Source organism: Nuphar pumila, chromosome 8 (genome assembly GCF_984573655.1).
Source record: "Nuphar pumila chromosome 8, dmNupPumi1.hap1.1, whole genome shotgun sequence".
NCBI lineage: Eukaryota > Viridiplantae > Streptophyta > Magnoliopsida > Nymphaeales > Nymphaeaceae > Nuphar > Nuphar pumila.
The window spans coordinates 83,557,591-83,582,325 of record NC_143256.1 but is presented as its reverse complement, the minus strand read 5'-3'; positions in this window follow the sequence as shown (position 1 = coordinate 83,582,325).

Sequence of the window (24,735 nt, the reverse complement as noted above, 5' to 3'; positions counted from 1 at the left end):
CTAAAGCCCTTTAGCTTTTCACGGCCGATCAATTTTTTTCCTTCCACAGTGATAAAAAAATTGCTGAAGTAATTTCAACTAATATGAAACAGATTTCTGGTAACTTGCTAGAGAAGATTTCATTATGATTTTAAAATGCAATTGACTGAAAGATAAATTCCTAGATTCTAAGATTGAAAATGAACATTAGATTTAAGATCAAAGTAAAATAAAAAAAATCTCACGGCTACCTGTACGCACACTACAATGCTAAAAAAAAACTTAAAAACAAACGAACAGTAAACAAAAACAATTGGAAATCGAATTAATGCTCACAATGAATCTATGAAAATATGCTAAAAAAAATTCAGATGCTCATGCTTACATTTGAATAAAATTGAAACTGGAATTAGAAAAGAAGAAGAAGAGGAAGAAGAAGAAGAAGAAGCACTTACCGAACTTGAAGGGTTAGAAGAGAATTTGGAATCCTCTTTCTTGCTTCAGCCGTTGTCGGAAATCTCCACCGGAAAGAGGATGAGAAAAAGAGGAGAAAATAGGGAGAAGGGGAAGAAAAGGTAAGAAGAGGTGGAGAAGAAGGGGAAGAAGAGAGGGCTTGGGCAAAAGAGAGAAGACAAGCCTCTCTTCCCCCTACGTATGGTATTTATAATTTTGAAAGTTTTTCCATAAGTCCATCTTATTTCAAAGAATTCTATTTCAAAACCTCTCTTCAAAAAGTTATTTACAAAGCAACTCAAAATGACTATATTCTAGAAATTATAAAACTAAGTCTATTTGAACTCTAATTTTTTTTATGATTTTCAAAAACTAAACTACTACAATTATGTCAAACACTAAAATATGCATTAAAATGTAAAATAACACTATTTTTCATGCATTTTCTATTCTTATATTATTTTAGCACATTTACTCGAAACTAACATAAAATTGGGTTTTTAAATCATTTTCTCATGAAATCATGCATATTTTTATATGAAAAATCCCTAAAATATATGCATGATCACAGATGCTTAGACAAAGATGAAGCCATGGAAGTTATCCAAGAGGCACACGAAGGAATTTGTGGTGGCCACATCGGCTACCAAACACTCGTCAAGCAGATTATCCGCGCAGGATATTACTGGAAAACCATGCAGCAAGATTGCCATCGATTTGTAAGGAAATGCGTCAAGTGTTAGATGCACACACCTTCCATTCATGCGCCAGCCGCATACTTGCAGTCTGTGGTTTCTCCTTGGCCCTTTTCGATGTGGGCCTTCGACGTAGTAGGTCCAATCACTCCTTCAGCTTCTAATGGCCACAAATACTTCCTCGCAGCTACAGAATACTTCACCAAATGGGTCGAAGTTGTAACTCTGCGAACAGTAGAAGGCCGGCATGTGGTTTCATTTATTCATAAAAATCTTCTCTGTTGTTTCGGCGTCCCACACGATATTGTGTCAGATAATGGCAGCCATTTCAAGAATGAGAAGATGAAAACCTTCTGCTCAAAGTTCGGGATTCATCACCACTTCTCAGCTCCTTACTATCCCCAAGGAAATGGCCAGGCTGAGGCCACCAACAAGATTTTGATCCGCATTCTGGAAAGAACGGTGGAAACGGGCCGTGATTGGCACGAGAAGATGCACGATGCATTCTGGGCATACCGAACCACCATTCGGACCCCAACCAATGCTATGCCTTCAGAGCTTGTTTATGGGACGGAGGTGGTGTTACCCCTCCACGTTCAGAAGCCCGCACTCAGGTTTGCGTCGCTCATTGAACTTCCGCTTGATCAGTATCAGCAACAGAGATTGGTACAGCTTGATCTACTAGACGAGAAAAGACTCAAGGCAGCAGAGCACGCTCAGGCCTATCGTCAGAGGATAGCTAGGCACTACGCCAAATCAGTTATTGAAAGAAGATTTCGAGTTAATGATCTCGTGCTCAGATCGACAGCTCATCTCAAGCATCGGCCGAAGGACAAGTGGTCACCCAATTGGGAAGGCCCTTATGTGGTTAAGGAAGCATTGCCCCGTAATTCCTATCGTCTGATCAACGCAGATGGAGCGGAACTGCCAGATCCTATTAATGCCTTACATTTGAAGAGATTTTATACCTAAATTCCTAGCCTTTTGTACTCTTCAAAAGTCTCTCTCAATAAAACGATGATTTTCTATTAAAATTCTCACATCTTCTCCCTGATACTGGGGCATTTTTATTTTTGATCTATACATGTCTTCCTTCGTCGTATGCAGGCAGGATTAGACGAACTCTTTTCTGGAAAACTTGTCAATTTTTCAGTTGATCTATTTTTATTTTGCATCTATTTCATTTTCCGATTTAATTGAATTTTCATCGATTTTGTCATCTATTTTTATCACTTTGTCAAGTTTTATCAAGTTTTTATCAAACTTTTTTTAAATTTTATCGATCTCCCTTTCAGGTTAAAGGATAAAACCTGAACTGCTTCCCATAAACTCTTCAATTCATGTCAATCTTTTATTCATTCTCTCCAGGATAAGGGGAAATCCTGAAGTAATCAAAGTTCAGACCATCTTGGGTCAAGAGTCTTGAATAAATCTTTTTAGTCATCGGAATCTATTCATGCTTATTGTCAATCCCTTCAATCCGACTCTTGGGTAGGGATTATCTCCTTCTCATCTGGGATCCGACTCAGAGTTTCCTGTCGAAATATTCTCATTTTTGAAGCTTCAAGTTCCAACTTGAACTTCCTTTTGAATCCAACGCTCGTGTTGGACAATTCATTTGTTTTGAGAATTCGAGTTTTCGAACCCGATTCTCACCTTCTCTTATATTTAAAAAACCGGGTTCCGACTCAGATTTTCCTTTTGTATATTCTCATTTTTTGAAGTTTCAAGTTCCGACTTGAACCTCCTTTTGAATCCAATGCTCGTGTTGGACAATTCATTTGTTTTAAGAATTCGAGTTTTCGAACCCGATTCTCATCTTCTTTCGTGTATTTAAAAACCGGGTTCGGACTCGGATTTTCCTTCTTGTATATTCTCATTTTTGAAGTTTCAAGTTCTGACTTGAACTTCCTTTTGAATCCAACGCTCGTGTTGGACAATTCTTTGTTTTGAGAATTCGAGTTTTCGAACTCGATTCTCACTTTCTTTCTTGTATTAAAAACCGGGTTCCGACTCGGATTTTCCTTCTTTTATATATATTCTCATTTCTGAAGTCTCAAGTTCCGACTTGAACTTCCTTTTGGATCCAATGCTCGTGTTGGACAAATTGTTGTGTTGAGAATGCGAGTTTCCGAATTCAATTCTCATTCATTCTCTTATATTTAAAAAACCGGGTTCCGACTCGGATTTCTCTTTTTATGTATTCTTATTTTTGAAGTCTCAAGTTCCGACCTGAACTTCCTTTTGAATCTAATGCTCGTGTTGGACAATTCACTGCTTTGGGAATGCGAGTTTTCAAACTCAATTCTCATTCATTTTCTCATATTTAAAAACCGGGTTCCGACTCGGATTTTCCTTTTTTTGTATATTCTCATCTTTTTGAAGTTTCAAGTTCCGACTTGAACTTCCTTTGAATCCAATGCTCGTATTGGACAAGTTATTGTGAATTCGAGTTTTCACTCATCACTCATCATTTCCCCTTCAGGATAAGGGATAATCCTGAAACACCGGCAATCATTCTCGCTTCATTCTCAAGTATCTTTGAATGTCGGTCTCATTTTCAAATTCTCCTATTTGAACCATCCAGTGCTCGTGCTGATGTGCATTTCGAAAACCCGGTGCTCGTACTGGTGTGCATTTCAAAAACCCAGTACTCGTGCTGGTGTGCATTTCAAAAACCCAGTATTCGTGCTGGTGTACGTTTTAAAAAACCCAGTGCTCGTACTGATGTGCATTTTTCAAAAAACCCAGCGCTCGTACTGGGGCTTTCTCTTTGAAATTCAGTGCTCGTGCTGGTACATCTAGCGCTTGCGCTAGTGTTTGGCTGACTAATCAGTTAGCCCTCCAGGTTCAGTCTTTGTGCTAACCAAGCATCATCATTTCAAACTATAAATTCTCAATTTCAACCTTCAGGTCATCATTTTATCAAAAATCAATCATTTTCTCTTGCGAAGGACCCTCTTCGGGGAGAGTTCGAGGGAGCTCGTTCCTTTCGCATACAACCATCTTTCGTTCGCAAGAACCCTTTTCCAGGGAGAGTTTGAAGGGACTCGTTTTTCTTCGCGAACAGTTTGCAAAACAACAACCAACTTTACACAAGGGAACCCTTTTTCCAGGGAGAGCTTCGACGGAAGCTCGTTTCTTTTGTGGCCCCTGTCTTATCATCTTTGGCCAACTCCTTCACAGAGGACCCTCTTCTAGGGAGAGTGTGATGGACTCGTTCCTCTGTGATACTTTCTCAACTTTGTTTTTCGGCCACCTTTCCATAAGAGAATCCTAGAGATAGGGAGTTTTGACGAAAACTTAATTTCTCTCCGAAAGTTCCGTTTTGCAAACACCTCCTCTTTCATGGAAGAGAGGAGTATTTCCAACTTCCCATTCAGGTAAGGGCTTAAGCCTGAGTCTCTCTTTTTGGGGAAAAAGAGAGGAGAATTTTGTCATGGATGTGTCGACTCGATATCAAGCGACCTTCGTCAAGGATTTTCTAGAATACGTTGTCAATTTGCTATCAAAAGTCATTGTTGATCTCAAAATTTTCATCGTACAAAGAATTATCTCAAACTACCTTCAGTATCATTTTCAAAAGAGCAAGACTCTTGCGAAGTAAGAGCTAAATTCAAGCTTATTCTGTTGGTCAACCGAGAGGATGAAGAAAAATCTTCGATATGATCGGCAAAGGAAAATTCAATGATGTTGAAAAGCCATAAGTGAACTGGTATTGATCATAGCTGTGGCGCATTCTTAAAGATTTATTCTTTTGGCGGTAAGACAGTGGAAATATCCTGGGCAGTAAAAAGAACGTACCCAATCCATATATCCTCAGTCATCTAAGCTGTAGTCAAATATCTGCAAAAGGGATCTCTCAATTGTCGTCAAGATGAAGGCGAATTAAGCGAGTAGACCCCCGGGGCCAAAGAAGATTTGAAACATCTCCAAGATGACGGAGTTTGTGACGGATCCTTCCAGGGAAAGTTCGGATCACCGTCGAGATGAAGGCGGATGCGATGAACCTACCGACAAACCCTAAAAGATATTTGATTTCTGCTATCATTTAGAGATTTCAACCCAAGAACCAATGTCATAGTTCCCGAGAAAGAAAAAGAAGGATCGGATCATCTCCAAGATGAAGGAGTTTGTGACGTACCCTTCCTCAAAAAAGAGAGAAAAGTCAGGAGCATCTCCAAAATGAAGGAGGATGTAAAAGAACCCAGAAAAGATCCATGGTTCAAAAGAGTGCAAACAGATCATCATGGGAAATGCCCAGGATATCAAACTGCCCGAAACTGTCAAGAATCATCTTTTTCTATGTGAAATTCTTTATCAATGTCTTTTCACTTAATCGCTTTTATGAAGCTAAGAATGTTTCCTCTTCTTTTCATATTAGGGAAATTGATATCTTCCTTGAGGAAACTTGACAGCAACAAATTTGAATTTTAGATCTCAAATTCTACAGAGTTAGCCCAATTGAAGCTAATACTCTAGGTAGAAAGAGGTGATATCTTCACACATGAGCACAATTCAATCATTCTGAATCAACTACAATTTTTGGCATCTTATTGGCAATATTTTCTAATTATCCCAACATAAAGTGTGAACTTGAGATCGTTTTGACGTATCCTAACGTCATCCCTCCTTAGGACTGAAAGGTCCTTTCCTTCCGTCTGATCTGAGCGCTCTCGGATTCGCACACTTCCCTGTGCTCCCCACTGTCCCGCCATAGACAGTTCTCGCTCAGGATAAGGGTTAAACCTAAACTTTTTGCAAAAGATCTGTTATTGTCAAAAGCTATTTTCAGTCTCAGCAATGAGGCGCCCAAGAACAACCCCTTTTCAAGCTTTAGGGACCCCCATTTTCATCCTTTTGCGAAAACCCCTCTTGGACTTGTTATGAAAAGTCTAGAGGCCCATCACAGTTTTCCTCGCTCCTCGAGGATTCTGTATCCATTCAGGCTAAGGATTAAACCTGTTACCTCGCTCTTCGAGGCACAAACCAAAACCTTCTGCAAGAGGTCGTCTGTTTTTTGAAAGCTGATTTTAGTCTCAGCAATGAGATCATCCCCTTTCCAAGCTTTAGGGAATCCCTTGTTTTTTTTCCTTCTCGCAAACCCCCTCTGGATTTGTTCGTCCAAATCCCGAGGACCCCATCATGGTTTCTCCATCCGAAGATTCCGCTTCATCTCCCACTCAGGTCAAGGGTTAAACCTGAATCTCGCTTCAGCGATGCATCTGTTATCCCATCACGGTTTCTTCACTCGAAGATTCTGTATGGTCGTCCCTCTCAGAATAAGGGCAAAGCCTGAACCTCGCTCTGCGAGGTACCTTCCTTTCAGGTTTGGGTTAAACCTGAGCTTCATTTAGACAAGGTAATCCTCTTGTCCCATCCTGATTTTCCCCGCAAAGGAATCCGTGCTCTTTATACATCCATCCAGGAAAGGATCGTCCTTGAAGTTTCATCTTATGAGGCATTTTCCTCAAAAATGTCCCATCGAGGTCTGCCTATATTCCTTCCTCATCCAATTTATCTTGATTTATCTTCGTCCCATCCAGGTTAAGGGCTAAACCTGAGTCATTCCAAAAGGTAGATCTCGTCTCACCCATGGGACCTGATCAAAATTCTTACCTTTCACCATTTCGAGATCTTCGCCCAAAGTCCCATCACGATTTCCTCATTCTTATCATTCAGTCGTATCATTGTCGAGGATTTCGTCCCCCCAGGACCGTTCAGGATAAGGTCTTAAGCCTGAAAAGTCATGTTTTAAAAATAAATTCTTCCACACTCAGTTCAGATCGGCTGACTGAGGCATTTTTCAAAATTTGGAGTGTTTCTTTGCCACTAAGCTCGGCTTTCAACCGGCTTAGTAGCAAAGAGGGGCATCTGTGAACACCCCAAATTTTTTAAAATGTTGTAAATATCCCCTTTTTTTTTTCCCCATCTTTGGGTAATTGAGTCGGTTTAAATCTAAATTCCATTTTCGTTTCTCAAATTTTGTTGAAATTAAACTCATTTTACATACCTGACTCAATTTCGGATCCGGATCTACATCAAAATCCAAATCTGAGCTTCATTATCCGATTTTAAATCAAACTCTCAAAATTATCAAAAATGACTTTTGAAAAGCTCAGACAGTTCATCCGGTATCCGTTTGGATCCATTGTGTTGTATTTCTCAATTCAAGTGTTAAAACTCGAACATTTTCTTAAAACATGGGTCCAAAACCCATTCTTCTGAAGAAATTTCCCCAAAATGGTCCGAAATTCTCAGAAAAATACTTTTGTAAATATTTCTCAGAAAAATACAAAAAATTAGCGTCTAATCTTTGTTTCCTCGTAAAATCTTAGATTTTCATTTCAAAAATACAAAAAAATAAAAATATTGAGAAAAGAACGAAAAATTTCAGAAATAAATTGAGGAAATTGCGAAAAAAATGGTTTTTGAAAACCCATTTTAGAAAAAAAACTTTTTTAAAGAAGCCCTTTTGTGGAAAAAAGCTCATTTTCGATGTTAAGATTCGAGTTAGGGTTTTGAAAACCCTAACTCTCGCCCTTCCTCTCATCGCCCAGCCGCCTTGCTCGATGGCTTTCGCTCCTCCAAACCATTCCATCTTTCGCCAATCGTCGGATCAGCCTCCCTCTTCTTCAGCCACCCTCGATCGCCATGGCCTGGGGCCTCCTCCGTTCATCTTCAACGGCCTCGCAGGCCTCCTTCCCCACCAAGCCACCCCCATGTGCGTTCCTCTATCTCTACCCTCCGATCTCCTTCTGTTTGGAGGGACGAGAAACCATCTGCCCTCCATCGCCAACGATTTTCCCCTTTACAATCTTTACCTTCCGATGGATGGCTCCAGACCATCCGCCCTCCATCTGCAACGGAAAACCCTCACTCGAAGTTTCTTTCGCGCCTATAAAAGAAGGCACTAGAAGAAGGGGAGGGGATCGATCGTCATCAGGGTTTATCCACCTCCATCCGGAAGAATAATTTTCACCTTTTCTCCTTTTTCTATCTCCCCATCACCGTTCTCTGAGTTTTCTTTTTGATCAACCAAAGGAAGTCTGCTCCAAGACTACGGTAGAACCCTTTTTCTCTTAGTCACTCCTCTTACTTGATCGGAGGAAAGGAATCCTGCCCCGAGGCAGTACAAGGAAGGAACCCTTCTCTCACCGTCCCTCGTATCCACGGTAAGGGCCATTTTATTTATTTCTCTCTACTGTTTTTCTTTCATCAGAGCACTCGCATAGCGTTGATCTACTGTTTTTCTTTCATCCGAGCACTCACATAGTGTTGATCTTGCCTACGGCAAGCGTCGACCTATGTATACTGTGCAAAATTAACAGGAATGGTCGTATCCTAACATCTTGATATCCGGCTTGCGTTGTCATTCCCCGTTTATTTTGGTCTTAACTCACTTCGAATTTGGGGTTCGTTTTTTTTTTTTTTCCTTTCTTCTTTCATTTTCATTTAGTTTAACTCCTGTTTTATTATCATATTTTGATCCATGTTTTAGCTTTCTGCTTTGATTCATATTTATAGTTCTGTCTGATTCTAGTTTCAATTCACGCTCCACTTCCCATTTAAGAGTTGCCCCATCCCCTGTTAACATCTTGGTTCGATTCACAGTTTCTTTTTCTGTTGTGTTTCTCTTATTTTGATTTATCCTGGGCATCGATTTTGTTCTGATTTGCATGAATATGGGTCTCTACTCTGATGATATCGAAGTGTATTGACTCAGTTTTCCTTTTTTTTTTAATCATTTGATGGCATATCAATCAAGTTGCAGCAATTAAATGATCACGACTTACTGGCATTTAACTGATATCCGGCGAGGACCCTTGCTAAACTCTTGCAGATCATCGTTGAATTCGGTGTGGCCTACATTCTGGGATTTGTCATATTAACCAACTTCATTACGATTGTGTGAGAGCCATAGTTCTCGAGAACTTTTTTTTTACTTATTGGATTGTCTTGCATTCCCATTCAGACCATTGGCTCTGGCTAATCTGCTCCATGTATTGGTTGTAATATTATGATAAGCATATTCATTAGATTGTCTTGTTCAAATGGACGATTGCGTTCAGTCATTAGAGTCTGTCAACAATCTGAACCTGAATCTGTGGTCTCAATCAGCAGTGTAAACTCAAATGACACGGTAGTGTCTACGGCGTGATCTATCTACAGATGAGTTCACTCGGGTATATCCTCTTTGGGATGCCTAGCAGAGTCTTCTAAATGTAAGACCCGATTGCTCAGTAGAATTCATCCCCGGTCAAGTTAGTCACTGCGTCTAATTCGATGCCAGACCATCATCTGCATTTTTTTTTTAGCTCTGTCGTGTTCCACGCATACAGGCATTAGATCTGTTAGCCATAACAGTTTCTTTCATTTTTTTATTGTTTGGCTTTCGCTAGTACCATTTTTTTTTATAACTTCCCATTTCATCAGCACCAAATGTGTGAATTATGTTCATAGGTCTTCGGTTCAGCCTTTACTTGCATTACGCTTTATCACAATATTTAATTCCAGGTCCTTCCAGCAATATAGGTATATTCATAAATCATGTTTATATGTCATCCCCATTTTGTTCATTCAAACGTTTTTTTGAATTCGGTATCATAGTTACACCAGTTATATCAGCTCAATGTTCCTCTAAACATGCCTCTTTCGAGAATGTCTCTTCTAATGCTGAACATCCATGTATTTTAAGATTGTTTTTCATAAATGCATCTTAGCTAAAAGAGCTATTCCAAGGGTAGATTCATCTATACTGGAACCTAAGGCTCTCATTCCTCTATCTGAAAGCATCATCAGAAGATGAACTACCAGAAGGGCATCTTAAACCAATGGAGCCCAAATTGAGTGGTATATTTGTCTCTTGGTTCGCTTAAGGTAAGTACCAGAAAATTCCAACATAATAGGCTAAGTCTGAAAATCATGGTGACAGCGCCGATAATGAGATATTGGCTCCTAAAAAAAAAAACGAGCAAAGAGGACAAATGTCGATTAACCTCATGGCTGGTACACTTGTCTGCGTAAACCTTCTCTTATCACATTTTATTTTATTTTATTTTTACTCCTTTCCCTCTCACTCATTGTCATACTTTAATGCAGATATTCTCTGCTAGCTTCTGCAATCTCGTCAGGTATGTTTGCGCTCTTATCATTAACATTTTTTTTATTATTATTATTATCATGTGCTTAATCTACCATGTCTGTAGCATTATATTGGTTAAACAAGATCACTGTTGTAAAATTCAGGAAGGAGATTGGTGTTAGAGATAGCATATTTCACTCGTTTTTTTTTCCTTTAGTTCAAGAATGGTGTTTATACACACGTAGGCTAGCTGGGATCACCAAACCCTTGTAGACCATATCAGGATTATCTTTTCCTTCTCCTTTATATCAAATGTTCTCAATTTGCCTTTCTCACTGACCATCTTGCTTTCACAAGAGATTATTTGATAGAAATCATTTGTCCAAAGTGATCCCTTCCACAATAGGGCTCACGTAAACATTTGTAGTCCTGTGAGTATCCATAATATCCCTTCCTGTTGGTTACTTATATGTTAATAAAAGCATCGTTGCACTGAACTTCATCTCATGATATGCGGTAGTCCCGGCCCACAGCACCACTGTGGCCTTTTTACTGTTATAGTAGTTCAGCAAAAACTACTATAACTGTCTTTTTCTTCACAGTGGTTCACACAGAACCACTGTGGCCTTTTACTGTTATAGTAGTTCAGCAAAAACTACTATAACTGTCTTTTTCTTCACAGTGGTTCACACAGAACTACTGTGGCCTTTTTACTGTTATAGTAGTTCAGCAAAAACTACTATAACTGTCTTTTTCTTCACAGTGGTTCACACAAAACCACTGTGGTCTTTTACTGTTATAGTAGTTCAGCAAAAACTACTGTAACTGTCCTTTTCTTCACAGTGGTTCACACAGAACCACTGTGGCCTTTTACTGTTATAGTAGTTCAGCAAAAACTACTATAACTGTCTTTTTCTTCACAGTGGTTCACACAGAACCACTGTGGCCTTTCACTGTTATAGTAGTTCAGCAAAAACTACTATAACCGTCTTTTTCTTCACAGTGGTTCGCACAGAACCACTGTGGCCCTTTTACTGTTATAGTAGTTCAGCAAAAACTACTGTAACTGTCCTCCTTTTTACAGTGGTTCACACAGAACCACTATGGTCTTCCATTGTTATAGTAATTCATCAAAAACTACTATAGTTGTAATCAACATTTCTTCTTCTAATCTCACAAGGGGCAACTCCGGTCTTCCATCATGAGTTGCTATGGCTTTTGCGTTTCACGATGGTTCACCTCGAACCATCCGGACCCTTGCCTTCACTCATTGCATGTAGATGTTCATTTGACTACAACATTGTCTGAATATATATATTTATATACATATATATGTATGCGTCTATATATATACATATATATATGTGTATTTTCTAACCAATGTAGGGTAGGTACTTTTCCATTCAGCATAAACATAGCACCTTGCGTTAGGATTCATACAAATTACATACAACTTCGCTATCAACAAAGCATCTTCTCCTACATTGTGCTAACTCATTCCTTTGCAGGGAAGTCATGGGAGACTTGTGTCACCTTCTTAGATTAGGGATGTTATTTCCCCAAGATTCAAGGATTGTAACAAATTAGACCATAATGAGAATTTTACATTTCCAACCTTAGATTAGAATGAATGAGCATTGTAAAATACCATGAATTACTTGTTTTCATGCCTTTTGTCTTTATTTCTCAAAATCTCACATTGGTGAAACACGAATGGCACGTGCACCCCTTCGTAAGAGGTAAATCAATCCTAAGTTGATGATCCACATCAATGGCCATAGTCAGGGTGTGGACAAAACTTAGGATTTTTATCTTTTACGAAGTAACACTGAATCCACACTGGATCCATTTTCAAAATTCATCATATTTTTTTAAATATTTTCTCCTTTTATCAGAATTTAACTTAAAATTAATTCAAAATATATACCAATGGCCATAGTCAAGGTATATTGAGAGTTAATTTCATTTTAAATCCTATAAAAGCACCAAATGTGTTTCATTCTCCACCTGAATTTAAATATAGATTATTATATAATACATTCAATGACCATAGTCAAGGATGTATTATATCTTCAATCTTCTTTTAATTCATTTAAAGAATGGAATAGCTTTTCAAAATCTAAATTCAAAAATTTAAACTCATTCATCATTTAGGATAAAACTGCATCATATTTTCAAAATTACTTTTTCAAAACTCCAAGTGATGTAAATATCTTCTTCAGTCAATCTTCAATCCTATTCATCTTTTTCAATTCTATTTTCCATCTCAAAGTCCAATTTAACTTCGAGATTTCAATTTCATTTCATATTCAAAATTTCTAATTCAAAATCAAAGTTCAATTTTACTTTGAAAATTTCAAATTCATTTTCAAAAGCTCCAATCAAACTCAAAAGTTCAAATTTTACTTTGAAAATTTCAAATTCATTTTCAAAAGCTCCAATCAAACTCAAAAGTTCAAATTTAACTTTGAGATTCTTGATTCATTTCAAGCTTCAAATCCAAGGTCTAAATTGACTTTGGGATTCATCTGTATATTCAAAATTCAATTTCTAAAAATTCTTTTTCCCAAATTCAAATCAGACTTAGAAATTCTTGATTCCTCTTCTGAATTTAACTCCAAATCCATTTTAAGATCCAAAATTCAACACTCATATTGGATCTCAGACTCCAGATTCAATTTACTTATAGGATCCAGAATCAATTTCACTTTGGATCTTAGACTTCAGGTCCAAGTTTCCATTCTAGGATCCAGAATATAATTCTACATTGGATCTCAGACTTCAGATCCAAATCCATCTTAGGATCCAGAATCCAATTCCACTTTGGATCTTAGACTTCAGATCCAAAATCCATCTTAGGATCCAGAATCCAGTTTCACTTTTGGATCTCAGACTTCAGATCCAGTTCCATTTTTAGGATCCAGAATTCAATCACATGTTGGATCTTAGACTTCTGATCCAAATCCATCTTAGGATCCAGAACCCAATTTTATCTCGGATCTCAGATCTCAGATCTTAAATCCATCTTTAGATCCAATTTCATTCCCAATTCTAATCCAAATTCCATTTTTCAGATCTCATCTGAACTCCCTAAATCCATTTCCATTCTTAAATACCATTTGATTATCTCAGATCCATTCCAAACTTAAAAATCCAAATTCAATTCCATCTCAAGTATTCATTTCCTTTTCTAAATTCAAAATCCAAAATTCAAAGTCGATTTTGACTTTAAAACTTCATTTCCTTTCATTTCAAAACTTCAAGTCATTCTTTCTCATTTATTTTTCCAAATCCTGATTTACTTCAAAAACTTAGAACTTCTCTGATCTATCTCAAGTTCTAAAATTTCTTCACTCTATTATCAAGATCATCTCAAAAAACTTGGAAATTTTCAAAACATCTTTTCAAAAGAAGCATACATTCTTGCATTGCACAAGCATGATTCTTTGTGCATTTAGAGTTAGAATAAATTCTTAGACTATATTTAGGCAAAGCAAAAGGCATAGATTCGATCCTTGGTTCGATTACCCCTGGTAAAGGCGCCAGGAACGGTCGAACCTCGTACCGACGAGCGAATCCCGTCTCTCCATTTTCCCTCAATATTTTAAAAAACGGAGGCGAGTTAGATTTCTAAATGTTTTCAAATTAAGGTCAAGTGAGACCGCGCAAAATAGTTCCTCTTCTCTCTTTCTTTCTCTTCTTTTCTCTTCTCTCTTCCTTTTCCGTCTTTTATTTCTCTCCCTTCAAAAAGGAGGAAAATAGAGACTGGAAAAGGAAAAGAGAAGGAAGAGAGAGAGAATATTACGAGAGAAAATTTTTTTGCGATGATCACAGGTCCTACAAGCTATTTCAAAATATTGCATTTAAAGTCAGCCTCTAGGGATTGCTGTTTTTGCATCCTTGTTTATATATCTATGATTATATGATTTTATATTCCCTATATTTTCCAAAACCCTGGGTATATATTATTCAAAATTTCCTCCTTATTTTTAAACCCAGGTGTATTTTCCTTTTCTTCTCTTAATTTCTTCTAATTCTTTTTTATCCTGCCTGCAATTCTTCAAAATTTTTCTTTTCTATATTCTATTCCTTACCCTCATTTACAATAAAACATCTTTTGTCAGGATATGTCCTTTTCAAAATTTATCTTTAATCACATTTTACTTGTTTATCCTTTTTCAGAAAAACAATGCGGTTGTCGCAAATTTTGGTGACAACCCAATCCCTCGTAATGGGATGTTTTCATATTCAAATTATGATTTCCTCATTTATTAAAATTTCTTCCTAGATCTTTTCTAAAAAGGCCCGTTTATGCTCTACAGAGAGCATCGGCGCTATCAGTTGAGTCAAGCTCAAGAGATTATACTGCTCTAACATCCCAGTTATAAGCAGAAAGAGTAAGGAATGGATTCTCAAAAGTTTGTCAAAAGAGGGGTTCAGGACAACAAAAGTGAGATCGATCCTGCGATATATCAATTATTCAAAAAGATGATGGTGGAGATATTATCTGAACAAGCTGAAGCCAATTGCGGAAAAGCTCCCGAAGAAGGAAAGACACCTGTCGCCTTCCCTCTGACTGAACACAGCCACATCAGTGCAGGAAACTCTAAAGCCAGCAGGATCATCCATCAAGGCAACCAGGGCAGCTACTTGGGCGAACACAAAAGCCAGATTGGAAAATATTGTGAAAACCATAATAGAACTCTTTAATACAGTCCTCAGCAGAAAGGCAAGAAGCAGGAAGAACCAAAGCGCAAGGATTGGAGCAAGGATCGAGATTTCACTCCTTTAGATCAACCGCTCGACCAAATCCTCGAATACATGATGACCAACAGATTACTCAGGCTCCCAAAAGCCGCCAGCCCTTCCACAGTCATGGGAAAATATATAGACCAGTTCTGCAGATACCATCAGGTAACAGGGCATGACACTGAGCATTGCTTCATCTTCAAGAATATAGTTCAAGACTGCCTCGATAAAAATCTCTTTGTCCAAAATGAAGGAGAAAAGCATCCGGATCTTCTGAACATGCAAGCTCAGTCCAGCTACCAGGCAAGGGTCAGTGTTCAGCAGAAGCCAAACAAGCCGAAGAAAGCAAAGCATGAAGGCTGGGGTTATGATCGTCAGTTTACCCCTCTAGGTCAGCCGATTGAAGAAGTTCTCCAATACCTGCTCGAGAAAGAAATGATCAAGCTCCCAAAGCAGGATGATCCCTCTGTCACCAAAGGAAAATGGAAGAATCGCTTTTGTAAATTTCATCGAGCAAGGGGGCATGACACGGAGCACTGCTTCGTCCTAAAAAACATTGTGCAGAATTACATTGATAAAAAGCTTCTGGTACCAGAGGAAGGAGAAGAGCAACCTGCAGTTTCAGCCGGACCTTTTTCAGACCAATCAGAGAATTGAGAATGTCAAAAACTTTTTTTCGCTTTCATCCCTTTCTGTTAGTCACTTTGTAGGGGCAAGTCAGCCCAGTCTTTGTGATTTCTTTCTAGTTAAAATACTTGTAAATATTCAGTTCTGTCATCAACTTTTGCTTATCAATGAAAAGTCGATTTTCTTTATATCTTTGATATTCAATACTTTCTTCCTTTTGCTATATTGGGGCATTAAATTTTCTTTTTCAAAAATGCGGGACAATCCTGACATCATTCATGAGAGAAATGATATTACCTATGAGGGTCTTTCAAAAATCATGAAAATTTTAGTTCAAATCTTCTATTACAGCCTTTTTCAAAGATCAACCCTTGTGTTGATCATATTTTTTTACAAATTGATTTTAAATCATTGCATTTCAAAGATCAACCCCCTGAGTTGATCATATTGATTTCAAATTATTGCATTTCAAACATCAACCCTTGTGTTGATCATATCTTTCTAAAACAAATTGATTTCAAAGATCAACCCTTGTGTTGATCATATTTTCTGAAAATTGATTTCGAATTATTGCATTTCAAAGATCGACCTTTGTGTTGATCATATTTTCTAAAAATTTGGTTTTCAAAACATTACATTTCAAAAGATCAACCCTTGTGTTGATCATATTTTCTAAAAAATTTTGGTTTTTCAAATCATTACATTCAAAGATCAATCCCTGGCGTTGATCATATTTTCCAAAAAATTGACTTCAAATCATTACATTCAAAGATCAACCTATGTGTTGATCATATTTTCTAAAAATTAATTTTGAATCATTACATTCCAAATATCAACCCTCGGGTTGATCATATTTTCTATAAACTGATTTTCAAAATCATTGCTTCAAAAAATTAACCCTCATGATGATCTCTCATGAATGATCCCTATTTAAAGATTAGCTCTATAGTCTTCCTTTCCAAAAATGATTTTCTCATCTTCTTCTCCCATTTTAAAGATCCCACATGCAGACAGGATCAAACTCTTTTTCTCAACTTTTGTCAACCTTTTGTTTATCCATCTTTATCAGTTTTATCAATTTTATTCATTTTCATTATTCATCCATTTTTTTTCTTCTTAATTCTTATTAATTCTTATTTCAAAAATTACCCTTTCAGGTTAAGGGATAAACCTGATGCCTCTTTCCCATGAGGTATTTCTTTTCCTCCTTTTTATTTCTTCCTCCCCCTTCAGGTTAAGGGATAAACCTGAAACCTCATCCTACGAAGTCCTTCTTTCTTCAGGATAAGGGATAGTCCTGAATGTCTTTCTCTTTTAAAGTTTCATTAATCTCTGCTAAATCTTTTTCTTCATTCAATTTTATCAATTTTAATTCTTCCAATTCTTTATCAAAGCCTTTTATCAGCTTTTGCTTAAATTTTATTTTCTTCCCATTTAGGATAAGGGATAATCCTGAAACCCCTCATAGGAGCATCAATGCTACCTGTGAGAATTATTTCCATAAAAAAAAAACTCCTTGATTCTTCTCTTTCATCAAATCTCCCATCAATTTCTATCTCTTCTCATTTGTTCTTTTAAATTTTATTTCCTCCCCAATTAAGATAAGGGGGCAATCAGATCATTCAGTCCCCTAAAATGGTCATTTTCAATCCCAGGTCCGGTCCTCGCACTGGCAAATTTCCAAAACTCCATCTCTTGTCAAAAACCCGAGTTTTCACTCGGGCTTCTCCCTTTATTCTTTCGTTCGAAGTTCTGAGTTCCGACCAGGACTTCCTTTTGAATCCAATCCTCGCATTGGAAATTTCATTGGAAAACCGAGTTCCAGCTCGGGTTTTTCTTCTATTATTTTCAGTCGAAGTTCTAAGTTCCGACCAGGACTTCCTTTTGAATCCAATCATCGCATTGGAAATCCTTCATTCCTTTGAAAATCCGAGTGCCAGCTCGAGTTTTTCTTCTATTATTTTCAGTCGAAGTTCTGAGTTCCGACCAGGACTTCCTTTTGAATCCAATCATTGCATTGGAAATCCTTTGAAAATTCGAGTTTCAGCTCGGGTTTTTCTTCTATTATTTTCAGTCGAAGTTCTGAGTTCCGACCAGGACTTCCTTTTGAATCCAATCCTCGCATTGGAAATCCTCTATCTCTTTTGAAATCCGAGTTCCAGCTCGGGTTTTTCTTCTATTATTTTTAGTTGAAGTTCTGAGTTCCGACCAGGACTTCCTTTTGAATCCAATCCTCGCATTGGAAATTCATCATTTCTTCTACCCCTTCAGGTTAAGGGATAAACCTCATGCCTCCTGCTAACGAGGTATTTCCTTCTTTCCCAATTCAGGATACGTGGATAAATCCTGAAAACAGACCACATGCAGTTAGGATGTGATGGTCCATTGAATTCAGAGTTTCTCATCAAATTTTACTTTCCTAGCTCATCTTCACGACCCAGTCCTCGCACTGGTTATTTCTCAAAATTTTCAAATCACATATTGAGCTCATTTGGAGGGTCCGGTCCTCGCACCAATAACTTTCTACATTCAATCTTTGATCAAAATCCTTTCTTCTACAAAATTCAAGTTCTGATTTAAAATCTCCCAAAAAGCTGATGTATTTCAAACGTCCTAGTTTTTACTGGTCAGGTATTTCAAACGTCCCAGTTTTTACTGGTCAGGTATTTCAAACGTTCAAGCTTTCGCTGGTCAGGTATTTCCAAAAGATCCAACAACTTGTTGGTCATATATTTCAAACGTCCCAGCTTCTCGCTGGTCAGGTATTTCAAACGTCCCAGCTTTTGCTGGTCAAGTATTTCAAAAGATCCGACAATCGTTGGGCATGTATTTCAAACGTTTCAGCTTCTTGCTGGTCAGGTATTTCAAACATTCCAGCTTTTGCTGGTCAGGTATTTCCAAAGGATCCAACACTCGTTGGTCATGTATTTCAAACGTTCCAGCTTCTCGCTGGTCAGGTATTTCAAACGTCCCAGCTTCTGCTGGTCAGGTATTTCAAAAGATCCAACACTCGTTGGGCATGTATTTCAAACGTTCAGCTTCTTGCTGGTCAGGTATTTCAAACGTTCCAGCTTTTGCTGGTCAGGTATTTCCAAAGGATCCAACACTCAGTGGTCATGTATTTCAAACGTTCCAGCTTCTCGCTGGTTAGGTATTTCAAACGTCCCAGCTTTTGTTGGTCAGGTATTTCAAAAGATCCAACACTCGTTGGGCATGTATTTCAAATGTTCCAGCTTCTTGCTGGTCAGGTATTTCGAACGTTCCAGCTTTTTGCTGGTCAGATCCAACGCTTGTTGGTTATATATTTCAAACGTTCCAGCTTCTCGCTGGTCAGGTATTTTAAACGTCCCAGCGTTTGCTGGTCAAGTATTTCAAAAGATCCAACACCCATTGGACATGTATTTCAAACGTTCCAGCACTCCGCTGGTCATGTATTTCAAACGTTCCAGCCTTTGCTGGTCAGGTATTTCCAAAAAAAGATCCAACACCCGTTGGTCATGTATTTCAAACGTTCCAGTTTTTCGCTGGTCAGGTATTTCAAACGTTCCAGCTTTTCGCTGGTCACGCATTCCAAACGTTCCAGCTTTGCTGGTCATGTATTCCCAAAAAAAGAACTTAGCTTTTGGTCATGTATTTTCAAAAGACCCAGCTCTCGTTGGTCATATATTTCAAAAAGTCCCAACTCACAATTTTCGAGCTCCCAAATCAACATATTTTCCATAAATCAAACCTTCAGGGTGCGATTCCTCCATTCTCTTCTTTCCAAACCTTCGGGTTTCAATCTCTCAAATATGTTATTTCCTAATCTTCAAATCTCTCAAGATTATCAATTCTCCAACCTCTGGGTACAATATTTTCAAAAAAATCACCATTTTCTCAATCCTCAGGTTAAAATCTCCCAATTTCTATCATTCTCAACCTTTTTATTAAAACCCAGTTTTTCATAACCAATCGTATATTTCCCAAAAAAGACCCAATACTCGTTGGTCATGTATTTCCAAAATGTTCCAGCATTATTGCTGGTAATGTATTTTAAATGTTCCAGTTTTACTAGTCAAGTATTTTAAAAGGTTCCAGCTCCTCGCTGGTCACGTATTTCAAGGGTTCCAGCTTTCGCTGGACAGGTATTTCAAAAAAGATCTCAACGTCTATTTGTCATGTATTCCAAAAGGTTCCAGCTTCGCTGGTCATGTATCTCGAAAAGGTTCAAGCTTCCGCTGGTCACGTATTTCAAAGGTTTCAACTTTTTGCTGGTCATGTATTTCAAAAGTCCCAGCTTTTTGTTGGTCATGTATTTCCAAAATCGAAGATACAACTCAAGGTCTCGTCAAAATCTATATGGAATGATTATTTTACAAAGAATTCGTGAAAATTTTGCCAATTTGCTAAAAGCATTTGTTGATTCTAAAAGTCTGACTACACAAAAAGAATTTCCTCATATTACCTCTAATATTTCCTTCAAAAAGGTGAAACCTTTTGCGAAAAAGAGATAAAATTCAAATCTTTTCCTGTTGATCAACCAAAAGGATGTAAGAAATGTCCTCGATATGATCAATAAAAGAAATCTTCAGTGATGTTGAAAAGCTAGAAGCGAACTGATATTGATCTTGGCTATGGCGCGTGTTTTAAAATGAATTTCTGGCAATCAGGCAGTGAAAATATCTTGAGCTATAAAAAGAATTCACTCAACCCATATCTTCTCATTTTCGTTTAAAAGTTGCAATCAAATATCCGCAAAAGGGATCTCTCAATTGTCGTCAAGATGAAGGCGAATTAAGCGAGTAGATCCCCGGGGCCAAAGAAGATTTGAAACATCTCCAAGATGACGGAGTTTGTGACGGATCTTTCCAGGGAAAGTTCGGATCACTGTCGAGATGAAGGCGGATGTAATGGGCCTACCGACAAACCCTAAAAGATATTTGATTCAAACTATCATCTAAAGATCTTTTGAGCCAATATCATATAAAATCTTTAAGAAAAAGAAGGATCGGAGCATCTCCAAGATGAAGGAGTTTGTGACGTGCCCTTCCCTGAAAAAAGAGAAAAAGTCAGGACATCCAAATGAAGGATGATGTGAAAGACCGAGAAAGCCCAATGACTCAAAAAGAGTGCAAAAAGATCATCGTAGGGAAAACACCCAGATATCAAACTGCCAAACTTGCCAGAAGTCATCTTTTCTCATGCAAAATTCTTTTATCAATATCTCTTCATTTCCTGCTTTTATGAAGTTAAGAATATTTCTTTTATTCTCATATCAGGGAAATGGATAGCTTCCTTGAAGAAAATCATCAACGCTAAATTTTGAATTTGACTCTTAGAACCGAGGAGCTAACCTCATTAGAGGAAATACTCTAGGTAAAAAGGGAATATCTTTGCACATACATGCACATTTAGAAGCATCTGAATCTGCTATGATTTTATCTTATTGGCAAAATTTTCTAGCTATTCCAAGAATTAAATAAATATTCAATATTCATTTTGATGCAACCTAGCGTTGTTTGTATTTCCCAAAAAGAGTTGCCTCTGAAAGAAGTATCTTTTCCTGTCCCATCACGGTCGCCAAACCTGTGATCATCGCAAAATTTTTCCTCTCGTAATATTCTCTCTCTTCCTTCTCTTTTCCTTTCCAACCTCTTATTTTCCTCCTTTTTGAAGGGAGAAAGATATAAGGCGGAAAGAAAGAGAGAAGAGAAAAGAAAGAAGAGAATAGAAGAGGAATTCTTTTGCGGGTTTCACTTGACCTTATTTTTAAAGAATTTTGAAATAACTCGCCTCCGTTTTTGAAATATTTGCAGGAAAACTGGGAGACGGGATCCGCTCGTCGGTACGAGGTTTGACCGTTCCTGGCGCCTTTACCAGGGGTAATCGAACCAAGGGTCGAATTAATGCCTTTTGCTTTGCTAAAAAAATTTATCTAAGTATTTATCCTAAGTCTAGATGCACAAAGAATCATGCTTGTGCAAATGCAAAGATGTATGCTCTTTTTGAAATATTTTGAAGAATACCCAAGTGTTTCTGAGATGAATCTGATAAAGTGAAGAAATGATTTCTAACTTAGAACTTAACATTAAAGTTCTAAGATTTTAGAATAATCAAGAGTTTGGGAAAAAAAATCTGGATTATGGAAAAAAATGATTTTTGAAGCTGATATGAGGGAAGAGAGAAGGAAGGAAATTTCAAAGTTATAAATGGACTTTGAATTTAGAAATTTGAACTTGGATGAATATTTGGAATGGAATTGAATTCCAATTTTGGGGTTTTGAATTTAGAAGGGAATGTGGGAAATCTAAAGAAAATTGAGAAATGGGATTTGCATAAGTTTTGGAATTCCAAGATAAAATTCGAATCCAAGTTATGGATTCTGAATAGAGTTTTGAGTTGATTTTTGCATTTAGGATCCTAAATAGGAACTTGATTTGAATGAAATGGAATTGGCTTTGAGAATTTGGAATTTAAAGTGGAATTTTGGATTTGGAATTTTGAAGGGAATTGGATTCAAGACTTGGAATCCAAGATGGTATTTGGATCTGAAATCTGAGATCCAAGATAGGGTTGGACTCTGGATCCTAAGAATAGGAATTTGGATCTGAATCTGAGATCCAAAGGTAGGATGAGGATCTGGATCCTAAGAATTTAGAGTTTGGATCTGAATCTGAAATCCAAGGTAGAATTGCGTTCTAGATCCTAAGAATAGGAATTTTGGATCTGAATCTGAGATCCAATGTGGAATTGGATTCTGGATCCTAAGAATGAAATTTGGATCTGTAATCTGAGATCCAAAGTAGAATTGGTTTTGGATCCTAAAGTGGATTTGGATCCGAAGTCAGAGATCCAAAGTAGAATTGGATTCTGGATCCTAGAACGGATTTTAGATCTGAACTTGAGATCCGAGGTGAATTAGGTTCTGGATCCTAAAATGAATTTTTGGATCTGTAATCTGAGATCCAAAGCGAAGTTGGATTCATACTTAGAAATCTGGATCCAAGCAGAGATTAACTTTGGATTTTGGGTTTTGAAAGTCCAAATGGGACTTTTGAAGATGGATCTGGGTTTTGAAAACCCAGTTTTGAACTTAGGAAGGTTTGGATTTTGAGATTCAGAGTCAATCTCAACTTTGATTTAAAACTTGAAGAAAACTTGATTTTGAATCAGAAGATGAATCAGAAACTTCAAAGTTAAATTGAACTTTGAAATTGGATTTTGAATTGAATTAGAAAATTTGAAGTTTGAATATAAAGTGATTTTGGAATTTCAAAGTCAAACTGGACTTTGAAATTGAATTTTTGAATCTTGAAATGAGATAGAATTGGATTTGAACAAGATTTGATCTGAGAAATGAAGAAGAAGAAGAATCACTTGGAATTTGAAAAGGAAATTTTGAAAATATGATGCAATTCTATCCTATATGATGAATGAATTTGAATATATTTGAAATTGGATTTGAAAATCATATTTCATTCTTCAAATGAATTTAAATAAGATTAATGATATAATACACTCCTGAATATGGTCATTGAATGTATTATATAATAGTCATATCTAAATTCAAATGAAGGATAAAATACCTTTTTGGTGCTTTTATAGAATTTAAAATGAAATTAACCCTCAATATACCCTGACTATGGCCATTGGTATCTATTTTGAGTTAATTTTAAGTTAAATTCTGATAAAAGAAGAAAATATTTAAGAAAAATATGATGAATTTTGAAAATGGATCCAGTGTGGATCTAATGTTATTTTGTAAAAGATAAAAATGCTAAGTTTTGTCCACACCCTGACTATGGCCATTGATGTGGATCATCAACTTAGTATTTATTATCTCTTACGAAATGGTGCATGTGCCATTCGTGTTTCACCATTGTGAGAATTTGAGAAATAAAGGCAAAAATGCATGAAAACAAATAATTCATGATATTTAAAATGCTCATTCATTCTATCTAAAACAGGAAATGTAGGTTCTCATTAAAGCCTAACTATTACAATACATCAAATTTTGAATTTACAACTCCAAATAATGACCTTTTCTATACATTTCCTGCAAAACAACTGAGTTAACATGAAAAATAGAAGAAAAATGGTATACATCACATGGATATAAAAAAAAATATTCATAAATCAAGGTATGAATGATGGAAAAGGTAAAAGGATACATATATCTATATATATATATATATATACATATACGTATATATATGTATATCCACACGTTTATAAGTATATATATATATATATATATATATATATATATATATATATATATATATATATATATATATATATATATATATATATATATATATATATATATATATATGGGGGTATATACAATAGATTATGTTCAGGTTGCTGTAAGCAACCCTTTTAGCTGTGAGGGCAGTTTTATGATGGGAAAAGGGGGATGCTGGAAACAAATATAACTGAATCTGAAGTGTGGAGATAACCTCAAGTAAATGTGACTAAGGGCTGCAGGGGAAGGTGAAATGTCACAACAATGGGTGCAACCAACGTGGCAACAACCAGCACAATAGATTGCTGCTGGAAATGTGCAATTTTGGTGCACAGCGGGTGGTAAGGGCTGTATAGGGTAAGTGCAGAGAAAAAAAAAAAAAGGTATGGTGCACCAAGCACAGGTGTAGTTGATATGATATTAACTGTTAAGAGGAATGGCATAGGCAGACTACTAATGGTATACAAAGGGTGGACAAGTGTGAGGATAACCATAGGTAAGTGTAATTAAAAGTGTTTAGTGAGATGGTTCAAATGAGCTGTCAGCTACAATTTAGCTTCTGCAAACCGAATCTGATGGCAATGGTCAGGAGATATGACAATGTCCATCAAGGATTTTCAGCAATACTATGCTAAGGTGATGATACAGTACAAGGTAATTAATACAGAAAATAAAATTGCATTGATGCTTGAGGATATAATGGACCTAATGTGATTTTAATTACAGCTAATCAATGGAGATGTAGAAGAATGTAGTAAAAATTGCAACAGAGTGCCATAGTGTGTACATAATTTCAACAAGGCAGCTGTAAAAAAAATGAATCCAATTGCATAATAGAAGACATGTTTCAATGAACAATCAGAGGATCCGGAAGGTATCTTGATGCTGAGCCAAATGACAAATAGGCTGCTGGAGCTAGT